Source organism: Lepidochelys kempii, chromosome 3 (genome assembly GCF_965140285.1).
Source record: "Lepidochelys kempii isolate rLepKem1 chromosome 3, rLepKem1.hap1, whole genome shotgun sequence".
Taxonomy (NCBI): domain Eukaryota; kingdom Metazoa; phylum Chordata; order Testudines; family Cheloniidae; genus Lepidochelys; species Lepidochelys kempii.
In genome coordinates, this window is record NC_136382.1 from 206944703 (window position 1) to 206970730 (window position 26028).

General features: G+C 42.1%; 1 protein-coding gene across 3 annotated transcripts in view; it reads left to right on the forward strand.

Annotated features, from left to right (window-relative positions):
- LOC140909751 (bifunctional protein GlmU-like) overlaps positions 1–26028 on the forward strand; it is a 114369-nt gene that overhangs the window by 29309 nt on the left and 59032 nt on the right. The window contains exon 1 of one of the 3 annotated variants that reach the window (XR_013635629.1): positions 7652–8036. The exons of the other annotated variants lie outside the window; for them this stretch is intronic. The gene's annotated coding sequence lies outside the window, so the exon portion shown is untranslated. Of the gene's footprint in view, positions 1–7651; positions 8037–26028 lie in introns of those variants that run through there. 3 annotated transcript variants of the gene reach the window in all.

Genomic DNA, 26028 nt, shown 5'->3' on the forward strand with positions numbered 1-26028 from the left:
CCTTGAGCTCCTGGTCCCTCCCCAAGTGTCCCCACTCCCCCGCAGCCTCAGCTCACCATTCTGCCAGTGCTGTGGGCAGCAGGGCTGCAAGATCCTGCCAGGCAGCACGGCTGCGAGACCCGCCGGCTGTAGTATATTAAATTGCTCCCCGTAGGAATGTGCTACTAACAGAGCACCAGGACTGGCCGCCGTTAACTAGTACATCGTAAATAGCACATTCCTACGGGAAGCAAATTAATACACTACACCAGTCCTCCATACAATTTCGAAACCCCAATGTGGCCCTCAGGCCAAAAAGTTTGCCTGCCCCTGCTATAAACTGTACATTGAAAACTGCAAAAAATATGGAAAATTTCTGCAAAACATTTTAATGGAAAATTTTCAGGCTGCTATGTTTTTTTATGTTGGTTGTTAGCAGTCTGAATTTGTTTTCTTTAATTTACTTCAACACCCTTCCCTTTCCCTCCTTACGTCGCATTGAGAAGGAGAGGTTACTGTGCTCAGATGCTGTGGTGACGGGTGACAGTACAAAACCCTAAAAGAAGACATTTGATTGATGAGGGTTTGTGGTTATGCCATTAAAACCGTGTCTTTAGGAGGGATTTGAATATAAGGACAGAGTCAAGACCTAAGCCCTGATGCACTGCCGATGAAAGACTCCCATTGACTTCAGCGGGTTGTTAAAGGCCTCTCTGGTGCATTGAGATTGGAAGGTTGATCCATGCATAGGGGCAGCATGGAAGACAGGGTTGGGAGGGGACACACAAAGGGTTTGTCTACATGGGGCATTAGCCTGCACCAAAGGGGAAAATTCTAGTGCATACTAGCGTGTCACACAATAACTGGCCCCTATGGCCCCTAGTACTGTGCACTTCAAGTTACCAATTCACATTAATGTTGTGCTGTTTGAAACAGAACTACATTAGTGTGTGCAAAGGGAACTTTTAGAGTGCACTAGTAGGGTCCACATGGGCCAGCTGGTGAGCACTAGAATTCACACCCCTCTGGTGCAAACTAATGCACTGTGTCAACAAGCCCAGAGGAGGCATTGGGGCTTGAATGGTTGGTAGAGCAAAGTAGAAGAGCGGGAATGCAGTAACAGACTAGCAAGGAGATGTAATCTGGGGCAGAGCTGTGCAGAGGCAATGATGGTACAGGAACTGTAGTTGCCTTCTTTCTTTCATCAGCTGCCAGGATTCCTGGCTATATGAGGCCTTTTCAGCCATATTTTAAAATTCAAATCATGTCTGTCCCCATTCATGCATGCCCTCAGCAAATAACTTGTTTGCTTTGTTTTAAAACTCCCAAATAGCTAACATGTCAACTATGTTGTTGTGTTGATTCTGAGTTCTTGTTATTTGCAGTCACATTGTACTAATGTAAATTCATCTTTCCCTTTTTCTACCATTTGATGACCCCAGGGGTTTTTAGGAAATAATAAGAAAAAAACATGGACTAAACATCTTTGTATTTTGTGTGTGTGGGTTTCTTGTTGGCTTAATTGCAATAACATTTATATCACATAATATAGTGCACCAAGGTTGTAATTTTCCTATCATCTAAATTGCAGGCTGAAAATTGTGTTAAGAAAGGACTGTAGAGAATGAATTACTGCTTTCAAAATGACTACTGTTAACTGACAATGTGACTGACTGGCAAATGATTACCAAAGACAGGATGTTTTTGTGTTTAATGTTAGTCAACTCTAGCATGGCGTTTTTAAGCATAGCCCAGGATAAACTGTGTGAATAATACATTTTAAACTAAGAAATACTGTATCTCTCTAAACATAGATATAGATATTTGTTATATACACTTTGAAAAAATTAAAGGAAACAATCAAGATGCCCTATCAAAAATCTTTCTATTACTAAAAGCAACTAGATAATGAAAGCTGAAATATTTTTTAAAATTTCATTTCCTGCTCTGTTTACATTTTGCTTGAATACTGAAACAAGACGGGTAAGTTTCACACATGTTTCTAAATCAATTTCACTGACTGGTTCTCATGAACTATTTCCATTGCTATTGTAGACTTGACACAGAGTGATTCTATATGAGACACAAAAACCACAGTCCTTGCCTCATAGAGCTTAGTATGTACCAGACAGACCAACAGAGACACATATGGGATGATTTAATTGGGGATTAGTCCTGCTTTGAGCAGGGGGTTGGACTAGATGACCTCCTGAGGTCCCTTCCAACCCTGATATTCTATGATTCTATGATTCTATGTATTTGTACCTATATGATACTATGTGGGATTTAAATGAAACAATAGTGGAAGCCGAGTGGAGTGGGGGATTGTCCCATGCCTATGAGGTAATGTGGGCGAAGACATGGAGACAAGAGTGGGAAAAGAAAAGAACGCAGTGGTAAAGCTTACATCATTGGAACAAATAGGGACAGGGGAATACAACAAGAAACAAAGATCTGAGGTGTCGACCAGAGCAGTGCAGGGCTTTGAAAGCAAAAATGAGGGGTGAAAGCCTGGCCCCACTGAAGTCAATTGCAAAACTCCAATTGACTTCAATGGGACCAGGGTTTTACTCAAGGAGTTTAACCTTGATATGATGTGCAAAGAGAAACCAGTGGAGAGATTCAGACAGGGAAGAGACATGGGTTTGCTATCTGGCAAAGAAGGTGATTTTAACAGCTATGGAATGGATGGACTGGTGGGGGGTGATGTGGGAATCAGGGAGATCAGCATGAAAGAGGCTGAAGGAAAGGGGACAAGTGTTTTAGCTGACAATAGACCTGGAGCCCGGTAAATGTCAGGGGAACTCAGGAAGTTCCTGGGTACAGGTTTCAGTTAGCCATACTACACAGGTGTTGTGTTCCTTGTAACCATGCTTATTTCCAATATCACTTTTTAATTTAATGTGAAAAAACCTTGACTTCAACCAGCTAACACAATAAAAGTCAAAGTAAAGCATGCCACACACTCGCTGGTAGACAAGGAACAAATGGCTGGGAGGGTAACAGCTGTAAAGTATTGCTCAAGGGGAAAAATACCTCCTGAGATTGTAGTTTGACACTGAAAGAAGTCAGTATTTTTTATCCTTAGGACCTTTTTAATGAGCCGAAGTCCTTGTGCACATAAGGATTTCAGTGACTGAAGTGTTCATCACGTAACTCCTTAGGCCTTGGATATAAGGAAGTTAGAAATTTAAAACAGAGACAGGGAACTCAGCTACCGTCCTGAGTGATCTCATTGGTGCTGATGTCTGAGAGACTCCTGCTCTCCAGCTTCTGAGTAATCTAATGGTGATGTTATTTCTTTGGAACCAATCAGATTAGTTAAAAAAAAAACCAAAGAGGTTAATTAGGCACTTTATAAAAAAATTACCGTGAGCTGGTCTTGGACCTCTCAAAGATGGTATAAATGAAGGATGGAGTGGCAACACTGATTTGGAATGTCAGGCCCTCCCCCCACTATAACTTAAGTGAGAATTGGAGCTGGGCAAACATTGCAAATATTTGCAATACAATTTGAAAACACCCAAATTGAAGGCTTTTGCAAATTTGCGACTGTTATCCAGTTGCACAGAAAACCTTGGTGTGCACTATTTTTTGAGTGAAAAGCCACCAATTTTGAAATTTCAGATGATCAGGGTTTGTTGTGTGTGTATTTTGTTTTTGTTTTGTTTTAATTTGGGGGGCTGTAAAATAGAATGAAATTGCAATTTTTCCCCATGCAGTTTGGTGGAGATACTTCAGTACATTTTGCACTCCACTGATTATAGTTTTAATATTATTTTGGAGCCTGATCCAGCAATTTGTTGCTTGTGGCCAGATCCCTTCACCTGTGCCAGGCCCCACTGAAATCAATGGAGTACTACAGTTTAGGGGTTTGCCAGTGTGGAGTCAATTGCAGGATTGAGGCCTGAATTAGAAATGATCTCAAGGTACAAAATCGGGATCTGGGTTTCCAAGATCCTCAAAGTTCTGGGTCTGGTTATTTGGTTTGACCCATTGTGGTCGTAGGCGCCAATCACAACAGTGTGACTGGGCTCTTGGTTTAGAATGTTAGTGCCATCACAAAATCTGCTGGTGTTTTGGTTCAGGCCACAGATCTAATGTGAATGGGGAAGGGTATTATCTGGGGAATGAATGAAAGTGCTGTATTGTAAAATAAAAAACAAAAAGTCAACTGTTTCATTACTGTGCGTTCTGCTTTGCTTCCAGGCTTTGCTATTTCAGTCAATGCGGTGGTCCTTTTAGACGTATTAAAGTACATTACTGTGCATGGCACATCAAATGTCCTCGAAATACTGCAGAATGGATTTTTGAAATGCAGTTAATGCAGTTTGGGAGCTGTTGGGTTCTCACCTGTCCGCACGTAGTATGGTGCCTTTTTGATGATAATACAGATGTATGGTTTAATAATACACATTAGGTGGGTAGTTAATTAACATATTGTGGCCCAATTGTTAAATATTAATAGTGGGATTGCTTTTTATTTATTTATTTTAAATAGCAAAGTGGCCAGGTCCACAAAGTACATGAACAGCCTGGAACATGGACAATTTTTTTTAAAAAGTGAACCCATTTTTAACTAGTGGATTCGAAAAAGGTACCCAAACCAATCAAATTGCTACGCTCATTTTCCCCTTCCCATTAAACATCCAGACTGTAGAATAAAAAAATGTCATAGCTTCCAAGCTGAGAACTTTAATGGGATATTTCATATAAGAATAAATTTTAAGTAACAAAGACTTGACATTTGTTTCTACGGAAAATGTTACTCTTCCATATCTGCTTCATACTTATATTTTTATTTTACATTATCAGACAAAGTGTAAATAGATGTTGATGTCTTAAAATGTATAGTCAGGGTCATAGTCTCATTTACATTAAGATCCCTTACCTTACTCTGTCTTTTCTGTTAACTACAATTCTGTAAATGACATTTATACTAACTTTAAGACTGTTTTACATTACCAGCGTGCACTGTAAAAGGGACTAAGTGTAAATGAGAATAGGGCCTTCAGTCTATATACTTGTTGCTGTCATACAAAGTCCAGGAAAGCATTTGTTTATTTAAATCTTAATATTAATTTTAAGAATATATTTTTTGCATATAAGACTTCTTGCTTGTACAACTCTCTGTACGTCACATCAGTGGAGGTCCTGACGTTTTGAAGCACCTGGTGAAGAAAGCAATTTCATGGTTCATGCCATCATTAATGCTTTGTTGTAATCTTTAGAGAGCAAGACCCTTTTGTTTAAGTTTGGCATAATGAAGGGTTTAAGTTTTCGGTTCTGTCAAATTAGTCATCAGAGTGAAAAGAGAGGCCCACTTCTCTTTTGGTTTTGTGTAGATTGCCTGCAAACATAAATAAGTGAGCATTACAGGTGATTCTTTCTATGTGCGGAGGTAGAGAGGTTCCATTTATTGCCATCAAATGCATTAAGCTGGAAGTCAAAGCCCTTAGCTTTTTGCTTGCTGCTAGTCTGGACCAGAAGACAATCAAACCATAAGGGTCATTTTCTGCATGAGCTAACCTTTTCCTCTCTTATGGTTTGAAGCCTTTGTTGACAATGAGATGCTCAGTGGGAACATTAAATTAACACTTCATATTCGTGGCTGTAAATTTACTGGCAGGCTGAAGAAAAGTCAGGGAAAACAAACACTCCATCATTTCTGCTTCATTTAGCTTGTGAATGGGGACGCTCTCACCTGCAGAGAAAAGAGGTCAGGGCAAACAGGGATAATTTTAATCTGACTCTCAGCCTAGTCTTTAGTTGTAGTGGATTGTGTTGCGTTCTGTGCTTAAAGTAAAGGTGAGAGGGAGGTGAGAGCAAGAAAATAGATAAGTACTATATGAAATGCTTAAGAGACCTTGTCACACTAAGGAATGCATGGATAGTTACTAAGGAAACTAACAGGATAAATACTGTTAATTTTGCAAACTACAAAATCAGCTCACTGTCGGATAACAGTTGCATTAGGATCTGGTATATCATGTATAAAACCAAGAGACCACTGAATTTCACAGATGAAGATTTTCAGATGTAATATTTACTTTCTCTCCAAGATAATGACACTTGATTTTTAGGCTGCATGCTTCCTGGTCATGTGTTAAATATTTTCCGTCTCTGTCCCAGGTCAAGATAAGTACTAGGAATGGTGTTCAGGGACCGCTGAGCAAATAGTGCCTGTTTGTGTTTCACAGCTAAGTAATGTAACAAACACTGATTCATTTCTTACTGTTGGTGTTCATCACTTTGACCCCATAGACAGAACAAAGAAAAATGATCAATGTTAAATCCAAGCGTATCTTAAAACTGATTTATACAAAGGACTCCCCACCCCCAACCTTGTTCCATCCATACAGCATGTGAATTGTATAGATACTAATTATGAAAGAAAGAAAAATGAATTCTGAAGAGATGTTTGTTGCTGAGTAGGAAGACAATTGAAACTCTGTATGTATACACACACACGCGTTAGATCTGCTAAATCTGTTTTATGTGTTACTGTATGTTACTTTGTCTTCAAAAAAGTCAATGTTAAAATGTAGTTGATATTTGAATGTTCATTTTTACTGACTCTTGTTTGAACCGATGCCAGAATTCAAGCCCAATCTTAAGGATAAAACTTCCCTCCTCAATGGCTGAGGATGGTGAGGTGGGGTAAACAAAATAATTGCACTTCATATTCCAGGCAGTGGAAATGCTGAAAATTGTCAACCCCTGTGAATTGGTGTGCTAATTATTTCTGAAACTGAAACATTTCAGTTTCTTCCTGCTGTGAAATCTCTCATGTTCTACATCAGATCAACCTTCCCCACTTTCTGATATAGAAATAACCAGAAAATTAATAATTATGCTCCCATTATGTGTGTCGTTCAAGCTGAATATCGGCTTGTTGCTGCTTTAAGGTTTTGGTTTTATTTTTTTAAAATTAATTTCTTGTGAAATGGAATCACTTCAAAGACTGAAAGTGACAAGAGGCAAACACATTCCTCAGCCTGTTTATCTCTCCTTAAGTGGGCCAGAAAAGACTGATTTGTCACGCTGCTTTGAGTAAAACCGTCATGCTTGGACCAGGGATGGATTAGTTGATTACGGTGAACGGACAAGCAAACATGAAAAGGTGCTCAAATTGTGCCCAAAGGGATAATTATTTTTGGCCATGTTTTTCATCACAGGTGCCATCAGACAAGAGTAAAATCATGTAATCCTTTATTAGATAGCCCATGTTGTGTAGTTTTAACTTGGGACGTTTCAGTGGACGAGTGGATTAAGAGGAATTTCAGTTTGTATTTAGGCTGTGTGGGAGAATTGAGGACTAAGTGGGAGTGCTGAACTGGTGTCATGTTAAAATTAGCCTACCAGGTGGTCCAGAAAATAGACACAGTGTGTCAAGTAAACTGAAAAGCTGGGACTCTTTGCAATTCCCTGGCTGCTAGCAAGCCTGGCAAAGGGTGCAGGCTCTGGGGGTGGCACTGATGTAGCTATTGAGGCCTCAGGGAACTCTGTGTCAGGCTTGGTTTACTACAATCAGAGCAGTGATTAGAGTTCTTTTGATCGCAGGTTTAGTTTTCAGCCTATCAAGGGAGTGGGGGGTGGCGATGAGGGGTGGGATACATATTAATGTCTTGCACGGGGCCCACATAATTTCCCAGAGGGTTATGAGGTCAGGTTTGTATTTAGTTAGCAGTAATGATCTCGTTAGGGATCTGAATGGACCACCGTCCAAGCTCTTTCAGGGATCTGAGCGTGCCTGGCCTTCACCCTTCTTTCCCTTCGTTGTGTGGGCTTACACAGGACGTGAACTGTGATTAATGGACTTCCAGTGCTTAATAATTTGCAAAACAGTATTAAACAAGGAAAGTTGAGGACAATTGGAATTGGACACAGGAGGGGCAGAAGGTTGTTGTAAACAGAACCGGTACAATCCAAGTGCATGGAATTAACTAAGATGGATGCATACAATGTCACAGCTGGCAACTGGCAGGGAGCCAGGCCTGGGAGAAAGCTCTATTGCGACGTCCAGGTGGTCAGGCTGAGCTGGCCCTTTTAACTTCGTAAGTATTAAAAAAGGGGAGAGAAAAAAAGACTACTTTTGCAGTGGGAAAGAAAGTAAGAGGAAGCCATTGAGCAACAGAAAGAAAGAGATTAAGAAGCTGAGAAAGTGACATGCTGATAGTAGAAAGCACTTTCAGTAGTAGTAATCCTTGACATACAAGGACAAATATGAATACTTTTGTTCTTGAATTTAGATTAACTTTCAGTTCAGGAGCAAAACTTCAAGCAACTCCATATACTTCCATTTCCTGGCGTACCACACAAAATGAAAGTTTGTTGTTCATTGCTGTTGACCTTGTAAAAGTGCTTCTACAAAGAACATTGGAAAAAAACACAATGTGGCCCTGGTAGCAAGTAGATAAAAATGCTGAGAATGAAATATGAAGTAGAAAAATGATTAAAAATATCCATGCTACTTTTCTCAGATTTATGTTGGCGGATCCTTGGTGTGTTTGTCTGCCATGTGCATCATCCCCAACCTCTCGGCTTACACAATAAAGAGCTGGACACATTTTACTTTTAATAAATTCCCTAGTGCACTTATGAGAAAATAGGTTTTGATAAGAGGGTCTTCAAAATCAGACAGTTTGTATGGGCATATGATTTGCAGGGATCAGAAGCAACAAGAAACTAGAATTCTGTGAAGTAGTGATATTTTTATGGTAATTAGGCCATGTGATATCATGAATAAATGAAACTGTATGAAATAAAAATCTAATAAAAAAAATCTCATATACATAAAGTTTATTTTTTTAGTTTTTGGCCAAGCAAGAAGTCAGAGCTTTCTGATTCAACTGCATAGCATTGCAGTACTGTCATTCAGCTCAGTTGATTTGTTTTCTCTGCTTACCAGTTGGTTGGAATGAATGTCTATTTGCCCCTTTCTCTTTGATGTTCTGAGATCTAAATGTGAGCAAGTGACTCAAAGGCTGGTAGAGAGTGGAAAGTTAGAGGGAAAAGGGGCAAATTCTAAGATCCCCAAAGCAGTGAGTTTCTTTAGTCAAATAACTAAAAACTGCCTATGTATAACAAAACCTAACCAGAAATTCTGTGGATGTAGATTTCCCTCAGTGCCATAAAAAAAGTGGCTTTGAAGTAAACAGCTGGAGAAATGAGCTGTGTTAGCAAGAGGAATCAATTCGCAAAATGTTGACAGACTGCGGGTGCCTGACATCCTTACTAAGGGAGGGCAAAGGCCTCAAGAAAGACCTCCCCCTCCCTCCCCTGAATTCTTGCTCGTGGTCAAGGAGATGAGGTGAGGTTGGCTGCCTGAAAAGCCTGGCAGCAAGGTAGGGGAGGGAAAGACAAACAGCCTATGAGGGCTGCTGGTGGTGATCAGCTCGTGTAATGTTGTCAGACTGATGTACAATAGCACTTCACTGTTGCAGTACTTTTTGGCTCATGTTTTATCCAGTAAGGATGACTAACAGCCTTACTTTGAGATTTCCTAGCTTCTAAGGACTTGATAGACATCCTTATAAATTCCTTCCAGGTAATGGCAGACTGTGTGGAATAAAAGAGCTTGGGAGATTTTTTCCCCCTCCTATCCAGGTGGCCCGTGCGTTTACTGTAGACCACACTGGATGTTGATGTGTGTTTGCCATCTTTTTATTCTGTGTTTGTACAGTGCCTAGCACAATGGGTTCGTGATTCAGGGATGGGCCTACTAGGTACTCCTCAATACAAATAATGCATGTATGGACATAGGCACTGACTTTCCCTCTTTCCCTTGGGTGCTTGTTCCCCCCGGCCCTGCCATGAGGCCCCACCCCTGCCCCGCCCCCATTTCAACCCCTTCCCCAAAGTCTCCACCCCCTCCCTGCCCCTATTCCGACTCCTTCCCCAAATCCCCGCCCCAGCCCTGCCTCTTCTTTGCCTCCTCCCCTGAGCGTGCCACATTCCTGCTCCTCCTCTTCCCTCCCGGAGCATGCTAAATGCTGCCAAACTGCTGTTTGGCAGTGGCTGGGTAGGCAGCGCTGGGAGGTAGGTTGAGGAGTAGGAACGCGGCGCGCTTGGGGGAGGAGGAGACGAGGTAGGAGGAGGAGGTAGGAGGAGGAGCACCCACAGGGTCAGCGCCTATGTGTATGGAGGTTTGGTGTGGAGCAGAAGATTGTTTGATTGGTCATGCCAACCTGTTCTGTCTGCTTCCATCCCCCATCTGCAAATCCCAATTGCTGTACAGGCCTCTCAAGGTGAATATCATTTTGGAAAGTCTAAAGAAAAGTCTACGGTTTTCAAGTGCTGAACATCAACAGCTCGTGTTTTCTGTTCTGGAACATTTCTGGTTATTTTGGGTTCTTGGCAAGCAAGAAAGCAACTCTGTTTGAAGCTTTTAACTGGCCAGCTTATAGTACTGAGCAAACCATCACTGCACCAACCTCCACCCCATCCCCTGGCCACTGCACACACACACACACACAACATTGACACCTTTGAAATGATGGTGATATGGAGATCTAATTTTCTTCTGACTGGTGAACTTCTTTACTGGTGAACTTCTTTAAAAGAGAAATGGCCTCTCTGTAGCTGTGAGGAAATTTGCTTTGCTTTGTGACTAGGTTCTGTGATTAGCAGAGCTCTCAAAACAGTGCAAAACATTTTGTGTAACTATTCACGTGAATGAAAAAAACTGACTTCAACAATTGGCTGTGTTCATTCCTTTTCTTGTGTTTGTTTTTCACCTGTATGAATTGACTGGCAGGAATATTTGCAGAAGCAGTGAATTTAAAGGGAATATTTACAGAGTGAATTCTGAGGTAGGAAATAGGATTCACACTGGAAGACTGACACTAAAAATTGCTGTAGTCATTCAGGGTATGGAAATGATACCATGTGATTTGTGTGACCAATCGAAATGAACCAACACAGCTTCAATTTTGAATCTCAGATTTTCACAACCAAGTGTTCATGACCCTACAGACAAGAATTATTCAGAGAGACTATTTGGGGTAAAATCCACCCTTGCACGGAGGGGTTAGCACTTAAATCCTTCTTAAACCCTATTTAAGGTGATTAGAGTGACGTATAGGCCTTAGGCTGGCCCTCTGGGAATTTCATGCTTGTAGAATAGTTTCAAACAGGGAGTAAATCTGAGAAAATGCCCCCTCTCCCCCAGTGTGAATATATAGATCAGACTGGCAGTGGGATAGACAGCCCAGAAGGGACTGGGAAAGCATGTCTGAGAATGCAGGGATGGGCTGCTTCTTTCTGGGTTCTCTGTCTCCTACTGGCTAGTTGGCTGGGGAGCAGATTAACCATTTGCTCCACCCCATTAATTTAAACCTCTTCCTGGGCTCTAGGGACCTCTCCCCTCATTAGCTGCCCCTCCCACCCCATAGGATAGGAGCTATGTTTTTAGGATGCTCTGTTTCTGACCAATCGCCTGCTTTTAGATCAGGAAGGAATTGTTCCTATTGGACCAAATTGGCAGAGTCCTGGTGGTGGGCTGTTTTTTTTTTTCCCCCTTCCTCGCAGCATCGTGAAAGGACCACTAGGTTAAAGAGAGTGTGATTTGGATATTTAACATTAGGAATTTATAGGAATGTTTAGTTTGTCACAGCCGGTGTCCAGTACAGAGAAAGCCCAAAAGGGCCAACTCCCAGAGGTAAAAGAGACCCAGGATTTCGCTGGTAGACTTTGTGCTTTTTGGAGAAGGGGACTCCTGAAGTCTTTGCAGACTGAGGTTCCCCTTTGGTACCCTCTACGCCCTTTGCGGGAAGGTGGGTAAGAGGATTCAGAAGTGATTTGAGTAGGCTGAAAAGGATGTACCCCAATTTATTGGTTATAGGGTGGGAAATCTGTAACCCTGGACTGGATCCAGTTAAATTCCTGATACATGGGGTGGGAGTGGGTGGATAGCACCCATTCTTAGTGGTAAGTTAACAAAGTGGCAGCCTGCCACTTAAATCAATCTCCGTGTTTGTCTTCATTCACCTGCATATCCTGGTCATTCATGAACTGCTCCTGGATAATTTGTAGACATAAGAAGAGACTGATCTCTTTGAATGAATTATTTGATCAGATCTAGAGTAGAATCTAGCTCACATTACATTGCAGTTTAATTGGTCATAGTCATTAAGCATGGAAGAGGTTTTATGGTTCATATGGGGGTTGCTGGAAAGATAACTGAGCATCCAAGGGCCAGATTCTGATGCATTATTCAATGTAAGGAATGGCCTGACTCCAAAAGAGTAAGGGACCACCCAACACTAGTCTGGCTTTTGGAATCTGCCCCAAAGTTATCTTCATTGGGGTAGGGGTGGGGCGGATTTTCTTGTCAAAGAGACATAAAGACATTTAAGTAAACCCTTTGCTCTAGGCATCAGCGCTCATTCTACAAGGTAGCCTCATGAATAGAGAGAAATAGAGCACACTGTGGGGAAATTCATAGCACCATCACCTGGGTTTCACTTGGCAGCCAGTCTCATTCCCATTGAAATTAATGGCCAAACCCACATGGACTTCAGTAGGCTTTTTATTTCTTCACTGAGACTCAGAAAACACTTAAGCACCTACTTAACTTTAAGCACATGAGTAATTTCATCCAAATCAATGGAGTCGATTTGTACCATCTGAGGATCTGGCCCGGCACATGCAATATTGGACTTATTCTACAACTGTGCAAATATTACCATTTATTTTACAGATTCTCTTAAAAAGATAAGGTTGAAACATATAGGGCAACAGATAAAAAGGGAAAACAAGGAGGATCAGACATATAACTCCCATGCACATGTGATAATTTCTAGCATAAGCTTATCTTGTAGGAATTATAATATATTGTATAGGAAATAAATCAGAATGTCAGGGCCAAATGCCATTTTCCTCATCTGCATGATTTGCAGGATCACAGTCAAACAGATTTTTTTCTCTCTCATAGATGTCTTCTCTTTAATTGAATTATGCCCCTGACTAGCACACAGAATTCATTGTTTGGTGAGATACAGGGAAATTACCATTTGATAAAACAATACTGTACTCTTCCGTCACCTGCAGAAACATCCTTCAGGAAAACCATTATGTAGATTTCCTTGATTACAGACTATTGTCCCTTTTTATCTAAAACTTCATTTGCCATAATCAACTATAGAACATATTACTGCACGACTATTATACATTGAATGCACAGATGCATTTGAACTATCCTTGACAATTGTTTGCTGAATATTGTCTTTAGAACTTCAAAAAAGTTCCCTGAACCTATTTAATTAAGCTTTTTTTTGCTTAAGACAATCAGTTTATAGGCAGATATTTTCTCAGTGAATCATTTGGTACTTAAGGCAAAGCCTATTTTGGAATCTCCAGATATCTAAATCCAGCCCCCTTTTGCCCTCCAGGTGGAGACATTTAAGAATGATTAACTCTAATAACCTTCCATCCTGACTTTCTTATAGGAAGAGGCTTCAACAATTATTATAACTCCCAGTTTAAATTGATAGTTTTACCTTAAAAGTTATGCACGGCTGTCACAATGAAAATCAGATAAATCATTATTAAATGTCAAGATTCAGTGTTACCAATTCTTGAGAGCTGTAGCTCACAAAAGCTTATGCTCAAATAAATTGGTTGGTCTCTAAGGTGCCACAAGTACTCCTTTTCTTTTTGCGAATACAGACTAACATGGCTGTTACTCTGAAACCTGAGACATCATTGTGGGTCACACAATATTTGTGGGGGTTTTTTACAATCCCCAGCTCCTGGAATCACATGATTATATTAGACTCTCAGGATATGTCTACACTACGGAGTCTGTCAGCATAGCTATGCCAGCCTATCCTGCTCATGTAGACACAGTCTATACCAACAGAACCCCAAATGATGTTTGTTATATTGACAGAAGTCCTTCTTGTCTTCACTGGGAAGTTAATTCGGATTAAGGTCAGGTGTGAATTTAAAGCAGAATCACTACTCCTGATTAACTCTCTGTGTGGACTCCTTTATACTGGAATAAGAGTGCTTTATTCTAAATTATCTTAATACAAATTCATCCACTGGATTAATTATAATTATATAATAATAGGTATCCCAGCAAAACTTCCTGTGTAGGCAAGTCCTAAACCTCTATTAACCTGATTATGTACATGATGTATATCTCCAAAAATCTTTGGTCTCGTAAAATATTTGTGAATATTTCTAAAGATGTCTTTAAAAATGAATCAATGAACATGGCAAGTCTAGTAAGAAAATCCTTACTGATAAATGAGGTGGAGGGACAGCAGCTAATCTGATTACAGTAATGACATCGGATGTATTTACTTGGAGCAGAGATTGATGAGCACCGTCATTGGCAAGCTTATTCTGTTTACAGGAGTTGTGATAAATATTCAAAAATCTGTCTCCCCTATGTAGGCAGAGAGCTTTGTCAAAGAGTGGAATCCTCCCCGCACATATAATCTGATCTGTCTGCTTTGTCAAAAGCCCTCTCTGCTCATTGCTGTTGTTTTTGTAGCCTTCCATGCACCCAGGTTTTTTTCCCAGTTTAATAAGAAATAATTTCCCGTAGGCTCATGGCATAAATAGCTTTAGCTGAGTACTAGCTCTGTCTGTGAGCTTTCTTACGACTTCCCTTACTAAGATGCTGTATGGACTGACTGTTTCACATGCCTGATTAGTTGGTTCACCAACCTCATAATTATTGCATTTGTAATTTGTAAGAAGGATTAGTTCCTTAACACATTCAGTCAGCAGCATCACCAGCTGAGTGCAAAAATATTATAAGAAGCTTTGAACCTATAAGCTTAAATCCTTTCTGAGGCTGGGCCATTCATTCATCAACTGTAAATTCTACAGTGCCATGTAACCTGACGGGGAATGTCGCTTCCTGAAATTCTCTTCTGCTTTCTACAGATGCTTTCAGTCTACCTCTCCATAGCCTCGCATTTGAGCCAGGTAGATGCATGCAATTCCATTTCAAGTGTAAAATTGGTGCCTACTCCAGCACTATCAGAAACGAAAGGAGGACAGCACAAAAATAATTATTTACTGATTCAGCTGCTAGTTTAATTTATTATGGTTTCAGATCCCTCACTGAGCTAATTATGGTGAATCTCATTAACTCTGTGGAGTGGACTGGGGAGCGAGGGTTTCCTGAGACTGGCTGCTGATGTAAACTCTCCATGCCACTGCACCGATGGGTACTGTCGAGAAATCCAGAATGCTCAAGGCGAAAGGGTTAGCTCATTTGTTGTGCATGTTGATATACACGTGTGGAGACTTAAACTTCCACCTGCCCTGCAGGGTGAGTTCTGTTGAGTAACATGACTTACTATAACAATGTTGCTCCCTTCCTGAAAGGCAGGTGTAATTTTAAGACACCAGGGACCAAGTTCTTCCCGTTGGGGTCAGAGTTACACCAGAGATGAATGTGGCTCCAGGACTGAAGTTTAACTCGTGTGGCTGCAGAAGAACTCACTTTTATTTAATGGTTGATTTTCTCTGTTGCCCATGGAATGGACTGTAACCCTCGTTACAGGCATTCTCTAGACACACACATTTAAATGTCCTGTAAGACTCAGACTTTTAAATACGTGACACAGTACTATGTGCTTTATCTTAACTGATTTAAATACAACAAAGTTCTGTGGTGAAACTAATGATTCTCAGAGGCTAAGCTTTACCACTTAAGCAAAGTTAAGCTGCTTTACATTAAATCGACCTAATGTTCATTAGTTTTAGACTAAATCAAGGGTAATTATTGCACTTTATAACATATTCTTTGTATTTTTCATTTGAATGTGCCTTTCATTCAGAGGTGCACAGTCTGGGTGGCCTGTGTGTCTCTAGGACAGAAGGAACAAACTTATTTTCAAAATGATTCTGAGCAATCCACTATTGCCAACCCCAAGCATTTGAAAATCATGAGCCAAGCCCCCCGACCTTCGGATCATGAGACTGTCATAAAAGTCGTCAAATTTTAACAAATAAAAATTTTGAGGGTTATTTTTTTTTGCCGCTTGTTTGTTTTCGAGCCTTTAGGGCTCATGCTTTCAAGCTTTTTCTCCGCAAAAACAAAGGTCTGAAATTTACATTAAAAATTTTAAAACTGAGAATTTATGTATTCACATGACTCCATAACCTTGGCCTTTAGGAAAAGCATCCGCTTTCAGGAGACTGGCAGTAAAATCACCATAAGAATTAGTATAACATTGCTATTTGGTTTTTGGTTTTGTTTTTTAATCTAAATATGGTAGGAAAGTTGCATCATCTTATTCTATAAAGGGATTAAGCTATTGCAGTTAAAGACTCAAAAACTGTGTGCTGAGGCCTGGGGGTCGTGGATTCTTTGTTAACTAAAGCCCTAGAAAACTAGGTGGTGCTCCTAGTGCCCAGAAGACCTTCTGAAAATTGGTTTTGCAATTGCAGCATCAGTCTACTTCTTTCCATAATCTCATGATTGTTAGTCATACAGGAATGGGACTCGTATAAACAGAAGGGATACCCTCAAAGCTGCAATATCCAAAGATCAGTCTATTGTATCAATAATTACTTTTTAAAAACATCCTCCAACTGTGGAAAACTCTTACTAGTCCCTCCAAAGTGAGGCCTGTAGCCATATTAAAATCCTAGTTCCTCAGGTGGGAGACGTGCTACCATAGGCTACTGGCTTATTGGGATTATGGTCTATCTGTCCCTGTCTGGCAAAATTTTGTAAACCACCCATGTACTGTGAAACTTGTAAATATCTGTAGCCTTCCTGGTGTCAATAGGGAGCAGGCAGAAAGAGCCAGAGGTCACTTTTTGAATCATGTCAACCCTGAGCGTTCAAAAAGCATGAGTCAGACCATGAAAAATCATGAGATTTTTTTAAATAATAAATGTGGGGGTCTTTTTTGTTGGTTTCCGGCTTTTGAGCCTTTAGTATGCATTTGGGTCATGTTGGAAAGATTTTCTTCACAGTCACAAGGACTAGAAACTTACATTCTTTAATGAAAGCAGGATTCTCTTCTCAACTAACTACAGGACTCCAAGAGCTGGAGATTTAAGAAAAATATCAAATATTGCAAAATTTAGGATAAAATTATGAGAGCTGGCAACACTGATGACCCAGTAGTGGAGCTGAAATGTTGACACGTTTGCACTCCTTGTTTCAGAGTTGCTGTTGGCTGGAAAGGGAGCAGCTAAGGGTAGGGAGGAAGGTCATTAAAAAAATAATCTGTAAGGCACAGTAGGTTACGTCTTGGGACTCTTACTGGATCAGGTTAGACTGTCAGGTCTCTGAGTTTGTGTGTTTGATTCAAACAAATTTTACGGCTCTGTCCTTTTAAAACCTGTGTGGCTGGTGCAAGATATCACAAAGCCACAGGAAAGCTTTGATTGTGGCACCTTTTAGCACATGCCTATGATTCCATTTGAGTCAATACAATAAAAATAATGGTTTGACTTCCAGGCTAGAAACTACCTTTAGCTAAAGATCTTGGGCTTGGGGTGGGGGTTGTAACTTGAATAGCATCTCTAACCAACCTTCAAAGTGAGAAAATTACATTTTGAGTTTGGATAGGATTATAGTAACAGCCTCTTTGCAGCCTGTATTTTCACAGAAGTCAAGCAAACTTTTTCATATATGCTCCTTGGGTTGACTGGAGCTTAAGGGCTTGGAGCTGCTTACGCATCTTGTGCCTTTTCATGCTGATAGTGAAATAAGGCTAGGCCAGAAAGACTGTTGTTTCCTTTCTGCTACACAATGGGTAAATAATTTACAGTGGAAAATTTAATTTGCTATTTACACCTGATTTATAAAGAAAGACGAGTGCCTCACTAGATACATATGACCTGCATCTTTCAAACCTGCCCCTCCTTGCTTGTCTGAGATTACTAAGGGCTTGGCAGAGCTAAAACTGGGATTGTGGCTAGGACAAGAATTAACAAGCGTATGTCTAACCGGTATATAATAAATACATTACTGTTAGTACGAACGGGTTATTTGTTGATGGTTTATGGCGGGCTCAGCCCTATACAGATCATGGAGGAAGGAAAGCCAATGACCCCATTTGTTCCTCATGTCTGTTTGGACACTGCTATAATGTTTATGCATGTCTGTGTTAGAAGACTTGGACAATTTGAAAGGTTCAACAGTGGGGTGCCGGGGGGGTAGAGGGGGGCACAACTTGCTTAGAAACTGGCTGATTTCAGCAGGATTCTGTTTGCTCTCTTGGCAATTCCTTACATTTTTTCCACCACCATTGGGGTAACTCTGTGGTGAATTAATGAGCTGATTGAGAAATCCCAACTAAATTGTCCCCACTGCTAAAACCGTTGTCCACAGTGTAACCGTTAAGCCCCTCCCCTGCCTCTCACCTCTGCAGCCTGTCAAAAATAGCCTGCTCAAGTCATCTTCCTCGCCACCTTCTCCTCAGCTCTGTGAGTTCCTCTATTGGCTTCCCGTCTCTTACTACATCAAATTCAACCTCCATGTGCTCACCTACAGACCGTTCCTAATCTTCCTCCCAGGTGCGTTTCTTCCTGTTTCCCTGTATTTCATCTTCTGCCCAAATGCACCATCTCATTATTTCACCTTATTCCTCCCTCGGTTTCCCTTCTTCGCTCTTGGCTTTGGGCCTGGTACCCTGCTGCCTTCTGTCACCTGGATCGTTCTCATTCACAGGGCCCATTCTCTGCCACTGCCCCACTCCCTTCAGATCTTTCTTGATCCAACCAGCAAACCAAATTCGGTGATGAATCCTGGTCATGTGTCTCACATTGCGCATATGCTAAGAAGCAGCAATCTCTCCTGCCTTCTCACTGTTGCTAACCTCCATGCTGTCCCTCTCCTGAACTCTTCTCCTATGCCTTGCCTTCCATTTCCCTTGCTTTAGTTACATAGCAAACACCTTGGAGCAACTTTATTTCCCTATTGGCCAGATCACTGCTGACCCCTGTGCATGTGTAGACGTGGAGGGTGAGAGGGGAACACAAGGCGTCTTCAGGGATGGCTGCAGTGCTTGAGCTCAGGTGAGACCGGGGGCTGCTCCCACCAGGCATCCATGGGGGCCACACGTTGCTTCAAGGGTGTTGGGGCCTCAGGCAAAGTCCACTGGAGTCAATGAGAGCCTTTACACTGACTTTAACATGATTTGGATTATGCCCTTGAGGAGGGGTGGGGGCTACTCCTCCTTCCCCAGCTGGCAGGGTGGCCTGGACACAGTTGGGGAAGGCTGCCCCATCCTGAGGTCACAGGCATGACGGAGCCCTGCGAGTGGGATTTTCCAAAGTGCACAGTGCATGGGCCTAACGCCGCTCCCGTTGAAGTCAGTGGTACAACTCTCGCTAAAGCCAACGGGAACAGCGTCGCTCTTTTGAAAATCTCACCCCGGGTGTTTCTGATGGCACGTGAACAGCCTCACCCGCTGCTTCTCCTGGAGGATACAACTCCGCAGGATCCCTTGAGGAAGGTGAACCTACCCCCTTGCCAATGCGTCAGGAGCCAGCTTGGCCTCCAGGCCTCTTTGGTTCCTGGCCTTTGCTGAGACTGCCAGTGTCTATTCAATAAGAATGACCTTATGTATAGGGTACTTAGGGCAGCCCCCATTGCCATAATATCAGTAGAGTCCTGCAAATCGGCAGATGGATGTGATTCCAAATTTTGTATCCGCGCAGGGCTCTAAGTATCCGAGCACCTCCCAATCTTAATATATTTAGCCTCACAGCACCCCTGTGTGGTCAGGAGATGTTACTACCTTACAGCTGGGTAACTCAGTGATAATTCATCCAACCTCAAGAGTAAATCTGTAGCAGAGCAGGGAACAGAACCCTATTCTCCTAGGCTAGTACCCTAACCACTGGGCCATCTGTCTTCACATGCATAGCCCCTCACCAGTTCATTCTACAAATACCACTTTGCAGCCAAGCTCCAGGAATAACTATCAGCCAGCTTGGATTGGATTCAGACCGCTGAGCTAGAGCTGAAAGGCTCCAGTTTCTGTTATCAGTGCCCTGAGCCCTCCAGCCCCCACAGCCAACAGCCATTTCATAAAAGGACATAAATACCTTTCGCGGTTCAGGCGACATCCCAGGCCACTCCGGCGTTGCTCTGATGGTTTATTATAATGCTAACAAAATCCTTCAACATATTTAATTCACAGTTACTTATTATTTATTCTCTCCATATGTGTGGTGTGTGTTTGTGTTCTGCATGTGTAGTTATATAAATTCTTATTTATCAGCTTCATAAAATATCCCTTCTGAGTGGGGCCGTGTGAGGATGACCCAGATGCACAAGAGGAAATGTTTCATATCTCAAGGAGTGCCTTATGTGCACCCTAGACAACCCCTCCCCCTGGTGTGCCATACATAGAACTTAATGGTTTTAAAAATTAGAGCATCTGTGTGGCTTAGAATTTATTGACCTACTGTGCATAACAAGTGGAATTTAAAATATAATTAGCTGAGCTGCGTCGTGTCAGTTCACAAAAGTTTGACTTTGTCTGGTATTGTCACGGGCCTGACTTTGGAAGTGATGTTTTCATGGGGCTTCTAGACTTCTTGGGGAGCTACCCAGGGCTGGATTTTGTATCTTAGATTTACAGAAAAATAGAAAGCCCCTCTGTTATCACTGTACAGCGCTTGACATCCTGCAGGTATCCCTGAGAAGAAGGTGAAGGGAGGGCAGCTGCGCTATCTACAGCTCTCTGCACTGCTGTTTCTGCAGAAGCTGCTAACGGAGGAGGTGGACAACATCAACTGTCTTCAGCTGGGGGAAGACACCCTCACAGTCTCTCTCCCAGCTGTGTCCAGGCTCAACAGGTCACTCTCTGGTACATCCCAAGTTGCCACAGTTATATACTGGAGTGGCTTCTCCTTGCTTGAAATGCTAACCCACAGTCCTAGCAATACGTCTGACTGGACATCTGGAAGGCAGTTTACAATGCCTAGCCTCCCTTGATAGAGAAGCTATCCTCTTATTATGGAACTAGGACACTGAGCGCTGCACATTAGAAGAAACTGGGTCCAGTCTCAGAGGTGCATAGGCCCCAGTTCAGCAGCTTATTTAAACTTATGCAGTCTGGCACAGTGGCTCGAGCACTAGGCTGGGAGTAAAGAGGTCTGGGTTTTATGCTTGGCTTTGCCCCTTGGCTGGTCAGGCATCCTTGCATAAGTCACTTGATCTTGCTGTGCCATAGTTTCTACAGCTATAAAATGAGGAGAATGATGCAGGGACCTCCTTTGTGAAGTGTTTTGAGATCTGTGGATGAAAAGCACTGTATAAGAGCTAAGTATTATTATCTTGAAGTCAGTGAGACTTAGGTACGTGCCTAAAGACATATGCATGCTTTAGTACTTTGCTGGATCAGGGCTACAACCTGCAAACTTTGTCAAGTTACAGAACCTGGCAGAGGAAGGCAGTAGATGATACCCTAATTACTATTATTATTTGTATTACCGCTCTAGTCACAGACAAGGATCACATTGTGCTAGGCTCTGTACAAACACAGAACAAAAAGACAGCCTCTGCCCCCAGGGGCTTACATGCGTAGTCAAGTGAATGGTACTGCAATGCCTGGCACTGCAGGGCTGATTATTAATTTTGCTGTCAGTGTGTGTCTGTCTCCCACAATTTCTCTGAGGCAGGGGGAGGAGGAGGAGAAAGATTTGACTTATACATTTATAATGTGCTATGCATTTGCCGTTCCATGCTTGTCTAATTTAGATCATAGAGCTTACAACCTAAATCAGACAGGAAAAGCATCTGAATGTAACAGATAACAGAAGGGGTAGGGAAAGAAGGGACAAGGGTAAAAATCAATACAAATAATATAAGAACAGTATCTGAATACAATGGATCTGGACAGATATAACTGAGGGCAGAAACTAGCCTGTAGAATCTTTATTACTCCTGATGACCCCTGGGCCAGAAAGAACCCAGCTTGATGCTCAGATCCCAGGTTGAATTTGCAGCACTGGCAATTAGAAAAATGTTTTTTAATTGTCAGTTGAGCTAATCGTGAGAGACAATAACTATAGAATCCCATTTTTATAAGTCAGTTTTCAGAGCAGGTATTGACTTTAAGGTGGAATTTGTTTCTATTTATAAAATTCTGACTGAACACGTTGGTTCAGACCCCAGAGGATGCTGTCCCCTTCCAGCACCACTCCCTTGGTTTTCTACCATCTGGGACAAAATTTTCAGCAGAAAAAATAGATTTTTCTGCCATATTAAAAAAAAATGGAGCTGACCGTGGAAGCAAGAGAAAATGTGATTTAAGCATCGATTCAATTCTTTGTAGAGAACCAGTGAAGCAGAGCACATCTACCTAAGGCAATGTAATATCTTTCCTTCTGATAAAACTGTCTCATTAAATTCCTCCCCTGAAGAATCCTCACCTATGCCTTTCTGTCTGCCTGTGCCTTTTGGCAGCTATGTGTGTGGAATGAGAGAATACAGGGTGGTATGGCCAAAAAACCCCAAAAAACAAAAAAAGTTTGGGGTCAAAATGTTCCCAGCAGGGGGCAGCGTGGAGCCAAATCGCTCCAAGGGGAGCTCAAAGAAGGATTGTGTCTGCTAGAGGTGCAGTCCTTCCCTGAACATCCCAGTGTGCAGCTAAACTGCTCATGTGGCCCTATCCTTTAGTCCTGTGCCCTCAGTTGTGGCCAGTGTGATCTGCCACATGGCGTGGGGAGAACAGAACTATGGCTTCACTGCCTCCCAGCCCTCTCTGCCCCCTTTGGGGTGCCGTGCACCCTGAAGCACACACTGAGAGTGCTGTCTCTGTGCTCAATCTTTTACCCTTGGATGGAATTCTTCATCAACACACATGCTTCAATTAATTAAACCCTCACCACACCACTGTGAAATCACTAAGTACTATTATTTATTATACCCATTTCATTGGGGAGTAAATTGAGCCAAATTGATGTTCACTGTTTTGCCTCAGGTTATAGACAGTCAGTGACCGAGACCCACTGGGGAACAGAACCCAGGAGTCCTGAGTACAAGAACCCTGCTATACACCCTAGACAATATTTGCTCTTAAACCCTTCTTTATCGGGAGTGATTGGGAGTTATTTATTTGGACTCTGAGGAAATGTTGTTTTTAAGGGCCTTTCCATATGGATACTGATACCTGGGGGAATAGCTGTGGTGACTAATAGTGAGGTTCGCTCTTTTTAAAGTAATTTAATTACTTTAAGAGCTAAGCCTTTTTAAAGTAATTTAATTGCCTGATGATCTTATGAAGCTTCTTTCTTACGAGGGTACAACATGCAAAGTGAAGAGTGGTATGTTGTGTATCCAGGACACACGTAATGTACTGCTGCACCCACAGAGGTATTCCAGGACAATTCTTCTAACTGCTTGCTACAGGTTGCCAAGACCCTTTTGAAAAGAAAAAGTTATATGCTTTGTATATGCTTTATGTACCAGGATCTGACTATCATCAGCAAGACAGGAGAAGGTTTTCTTAAGAGCTTAGATGCCATTGTGATGGGTGTAGTAAGAGAACCTAAACAGAACAGATTTCTTATTGGTCTAAGGTAGGTTTGTTCTGGACCCTTTTGAAGTTAGCTCCGGGTGGAGATAATGCCTACATATTCTGTACCCTGAGGAATGCCTCGCTGGGCCCAAGCCTGTGTTCTGCTGAGCCATTACAACCAACAAGGATTAGAGGAGAAACACTTTCCCCTTGTATCTCCTGCTCTAGGAGAAGATGAATGGGCACTGAAATAGCTTCACTTAAGGGCATATCTCATTACTCCATTAAGTCAACAACCACTTGAGTGCCCAAGGATTTCAATCAAAGCTAGATGTTGAAAAGGGGACAAAGAGTGCCAAAGTTAGCTGATTTCCACTTACCTCCAGAGGCTGTTCAGCACAACTCTCCTCACTGCATGAAGTGAGAGTCGAGACAGAGGAGCGCTGCCCTCCACCACCAAAATGACTGGTCAGGAGCTTGTATAGACACTGGGGCCATATGAAACATGGGTCTGCTATGTAAAAGAAGGCTGTGGCTAGCTGGCCTGAAAATTAAAGAAGGGAATTATCCAAGCCCTTCTTGGATACTTAGCTCTGACATGCAGCAAAAGGGGAGACAGAATTGTTACTGACAGTGGCATTATCCATGTTAAATTTTGCTGTATTTAAATCCTCAGAAAGAGAACCGGCAGAGCAGCCTGTTTGGATGTTAATGCTGCTAGAGGCAGGGAACAGATAGTAGGACTCTGGGGAGAAGAGACCTACGACGTTTTGCACATTAATTTAGGTGGTCGGCTCTCCTGGCCTAGGCTGAGTGGAGGGGGAGGAAGTATTACAAATTACAGATTTCTGCTTCAGCTCTGTTTCTTTATTCACTCGCCTTTCTTTTTTATGTACGAATAAATGAACAGCTGTTCATGGCTTCCTGAGACTACGTACAACTCATCACTTTAGTAATCATTAACTTTTTAGCAGAATGGTCTTACAGTCAATGTGGTTGTCTGGGACTCAGGAAATTAGGATGCCTGCCTCTGCTACAAACTTCCTGTGTTACCGTGGGCAAGTCACTTCGCCCCAGGTCCTCAACAGTATTTAGGCTCCTAATTTGCATTGAAACCTTTGAGGATCTGGGCCTTGCTCTCTCTGTGCCTCAGTTCCCCATCTGTAAAATTGAGCTAATAATGCTGCTTTTGTCAGTCTTGGCTATTTAGATTGTGCGCTCCATTGAGCAGAGACTGTCTCCCACTACGTCTTTGCATGGTGCCGAGCACAATGAAGCCCCGATCCCAGGCTATTTTCTCTGCAAAATGTCGTTCTTTTTTTACATCGGGATAGCAATCTGAATGGAAAATGCTAATGGAGGAAAGGCGTGGCTCGTTGTTACCTCAGCCTAGAGGTTAACGCTGCCCTCTCCATTCTCATCGGGGCTTTACCGTGACTATCTACATTGAAGTAAAAACTGCAGCCCTGGTTCCACTCACAAAGAAGAAAGTCAGCGCCTGTGTAAGTAGGCTTTGCAAGTTTGTGTATCGTTAGTAAACTTGGTTATTTGGGACCCAACTTGTGTGTGGTTTCTTCACGTGTCTGTTGTTTAAAGAGCAAAAGGGGCGGCAGGGCCTGTAGGCGCTCCTGTAATACACCGAACCTCTGCCCCACCTAGCCAACAATCCAGTGATGCTTTGGAAATACGAAAGGAAAAGTTGACTTCTGTGCTCACCATACGGGAAAAGCTCTTGAAGTCCCAAGTTTAACAAAGGAAGAAGGAGAACACCAGCATGGGCACTTCAGATGAATGGGCGGGAGGGGGGGGCGGGGAGGGGGAGGAATGTGGGATCTGGGAGAAGACTGCCTAGGAGGTGACAAGGTATTCATTAAAAATAGGTATAAAAAGATGGAGTTCAAGGATCTGGTGACAAACCAACAAAGCTCTTTTTTTCCTCATTGTTTATATCGTCACTGGCTCCCCACCACAGAATGACACTATAACCTTGTACTTCATGGTTCATTACCTATTATTCTATTTATTAATGCGTTCTTGGGTCCTGATGATGTGACAAATCAGCCATGCTTTTCTCTTATGGTTTAATAGGATTTTTCTGAACCCCCTCAATGTTTACATAACCTTGCAATTCACAGTTATCTATCATTTATCCTCTACTTTATAGGCATTCAGTAGAGCTGTTACAGTGAAGGTTCTTTCAGTCTGCACATTATAACAGTAGTATATTGCTGATTAATATTTTCCAGTTCTTATAATGAGTGGTTCATTGAAATCAAATTCAATGAGCCTTTGGAGATGCACGTGCACCTAAGTAAATGGGAGCTGCAATGTATAGTATGTGAATCCCAAGCCAGGATCCGATACGATGAGCATTTGGGCGGGGATAGGTAACCAACCAAAATTCTGCAAGCATATAGAATTCGTTCCTTTTTCCTTGGTTTTAAAATTTGGAAGGGCCAAATCCTCAGCTGGTGTAAATGGGCATATCTCCATTGGCTTCGATGGAGCTGCATTGATTTACAGGCTTAAGGTGTCTCAGATCACCAGGCAGTGTTAGTGAGACAGCAGCCTGGCATGGGCTTTATAA